The sequence below is a fragment of the Melampsora larici-populina genome (assembly GCF_000204055.1).
Source record: "Melampsora larici-populina 98AG31 unplaced genomic scaffold MELLAscaffold_2, whole genome shotgun sequence".
Taxonomy (NCBI): Eukaryota; Fungi; Basidiomycota; class Pucciniomycetes; order Pucciniales; family Melampsoraceae; genus Melampsora; species Melampsora laricis-populina.
The window spans coordinates 2,483,160-2,486,629 of NW_006768766.1; positions in this window are offsets into that span (position 1 = coordinate 2,483,160).

Here is a 3,470-nt window from a genome sequence, read left to right on the forward strand (position 1 = left end):
ACTTGAAACCCCCTAATATGTTGATTAGTTAATATGTTATCTAGATTTGATAACAGATCTCTGGTGGTCTACAAAGAGAACAAAAGTTCTGATTTATCAAACAAATAGTTTTATCAAGGTCAATGACATATAGAATTCAATATAAAATTAAAGTATGAAATAGTGCTTACTTCTCTTCCCAAAGATGGGGAAAGAGAAGTAAGTCGAGTGAAGGGATGACTAGTATAAGTAGTTGATTATCTTTTACATTGGGGTAAATGTCAGAATGGAAAATTATTTTGTCTAATGATTGTTAATTTTTTATCTTATATCTTTCACTAAATATTTGATTACATTACGTTTCTACCTTTTTCTTTCTTACGTCAATTGGATACTTCAACAGTTATCTGTAAAATAACATATTTAAACAGCCTGGAAGTGGACCTCGAATGAATGCAATAGTGGTCCACAAACATGAACACCCAACCTAAAAACCCATGGACAAAACCCATGGCAACCCAATTGTTTTTTGGGTTTTGAAAACCAATGTAAACCTTCAACAACAATTGGGTTGCCATGGGTTTTGTCCATGCATTTTTGGGTTGAGTGTTCATGTTTGTGTACCGTTAATGTCAAATCCCATGAGAGGAGGTAAAACTCATCCAGTCATTGACTGATCCCATTGATTGATTGTAGAGCACATTTCAACAGTGCAAATCTCAAATAACATAAGTAGCAAGGAAAATATACAGCATCTAATAGCCTGACAGCTCTAGCAACACTTAAAGCAATGGAAAAAAAGTTGCAAGCACCTTGGAAACCACATCTTGAGTAAATACCATTCTCCCAATGATACAACCCGGAACCATTACCTCTTGTGGTCCAGATACATCTGTACTATTGTAAAATGTCATTGCACATGTAGATTAATGATATTATTAGCTTGTATGTATTTGATGCTCTCAATGAGAAGAATAATAACACCCACTTCCACTCCTATATGCATTGTATATCAGGTCCAAAACAAATATGTAACACACCATCTCTCTATATTGATTTGTTGAGAATTTGTATGCCATAGTGTCAAACGTATGAGCTTTGGTGGATGTGCCATATATCCCAAGGACTGTGACTCCCTTGAAGGCAATTACACATTGCATGAATTAGTGCTGAACCCCCTTAACATATCCCATTGTTGCAAAGGAAAAACTGATGCTCAACAAAACCATCAATTATAGTACATAAAAGCTTTGGAATGTCTGCTCCAAAAGGAATTTGACTCAATGACCACAGATCCATCATGCAGAGGAGATTTGCACTGAGTTGATGATAACAGTATCTTTATAGTTCATTGAGATCCTGATAGAAGAAAGGAAATCCTAACTCTTTCTGCATTGTTATATTTGCTTTGAAAATCCGCACTGCCCATTTGTAGGAGTGATGAGTAATGATACAATTATGTCTTAATCAAGTGACATGCACTCTCACTCATAATTGTGGTTGCATACTATAATATGAATTTAGAGATGCTAAATATTATGCACAATAGATGGGAGGAAGTAAATTACAAACCTCCAGCCTTGAAGATAGAACCTCAATATATATGATGTCATATTTCTTATGACCCATGTACTCATAGATGGAATACAGCAGATATTCAATTGGAATATAGCACTACACAATGGATATGCTGAGTGGGTTCCACATAGGTGCAGAATAGTCTACATTATAAGCAAGTTCAAATTGAATGTATAATTCACAAGAAAACATAAAGCCAATAGGATAATGGATGATCAATTTCATTGATAGACGGTCATTCCAAGACAGCATTAAAGAATGATTGACCAAGTGAGCATGCACTCTTTTGGACATCAGAAACCCATAGATGTTACTGGTAGGAAAAACCAGTTTATCCACTATGTAAATGTCATGACAAAGAGGTAAAGTCATATTTCCTTGATTTTCTGGTAAGGTCCACGTCAGGCGGCATTGGCCTATTGGTGTGAAAATTATATCAGTAAAGAAGCTTACACCAAGCAGCAGATGAATCACACCTTTATTTTCATTTCCATGATCATTAAATACAACAAAAGTGAAAAAAACACTGAGCTCTTGAGGTTTAAGGCTCAGTAATGCGGAAGGTTACACTCCTGAAACAATCAACATTTTCTGTTGATCTGTCTCTGTAATCTGGAATTGCATTGCCTTGGGTGACTATATTCATGTAATTTTATCAACACACTGGAATGAGTATTAGAAAGCGCCGAAACATACCTTATTGAATTGCATTTCTATAAGTCTAGCCAGATTTGTGAGATTGGCAATACATTCAGGAGAAGGAGTTCTTGGTAAATAGTGACCCATTGAGACTTTGAATGGCAGGGTGAAAATGAATATGCTGAAGTAAGTTGAGAGATTTGTTTGTGGTTTGAAACCTTGATTTTCACCAACAAGGGTTCCATTGATGAGGTAGAACCTGAAACACCTCCAGGCAAGAAAACACCAAGACCAAGACAAAGTGATGTCATTGTTGAATGCTTAAGGAAAGACAAGATTCAAACAAACAAATTGAATTAATGGCCAAAAATTTCTGTGGAAGACACATGCTGTCATTGAAGTTGTGAAACATCAATTAAGGAATGTTCTGGTTGAAGGCCCATTGAGGCCTACTACACATGTATAACTGGGTCATAATTGTTGGATATGCCCCTTGAATAAAGGTTATTATGGTGATCAAAATTGAATAGCAGGCAAAAACCATCCTGCAATCAAATATGAGGCAATTAACACAACACAGGAGTTCTTATACAGGTTGTATAACAGGGAAATTCAGAAGTAAATGATATCAAAAGATTTTAGACAATTACACAATAGATGAAAACTTGCGGTTACTATAAATATACATTTTTCATAAGGCATGAGGATTTTTGCGCGACAGACTTAGAGTCCATAGGACTCCCAAACTGTCTAAACATCCACGTGGCTGACAAGCATTTCATCCATGGTGTGTATGCGGACAGGAAAGTTGCATTCAGAAGTTGGAGACTGAACCATCTGGAGGATCAATGTACTGGTTCCTAAACAGTTGATATGGAAGAGATTAGAAATTTAATCTCATAATAAGTGAATGAAGCCAAGAATTTACCGCTGTCAGATCTATTCCAACAGAAATGGAAGTGAGTGAAAAGATGCTTGGGCTGGATGGTATCTTGACCTACAATGTGATATGCAATGGTACCAAATCTGTGGACTGACTCCCTGCGGCCTTCAGGATACTTGAGTTTAGGCTCAACCTCGATTGCTATGAAAGCCATGAGATACAGGAGCGGAAATATAACACATGGCAGTGGAATTGTTGGGCTACAAGCTGTAAGGTCTCTCAAGACCTTCACTAGATGTCTGGATTCTTTCTCAACGGACTCCTCGGAGAGCGCTAACTTAGAACTTCGGTGTGAATTACTAGCTCCAGATAGTCCCAAAGAGTGGCTTTC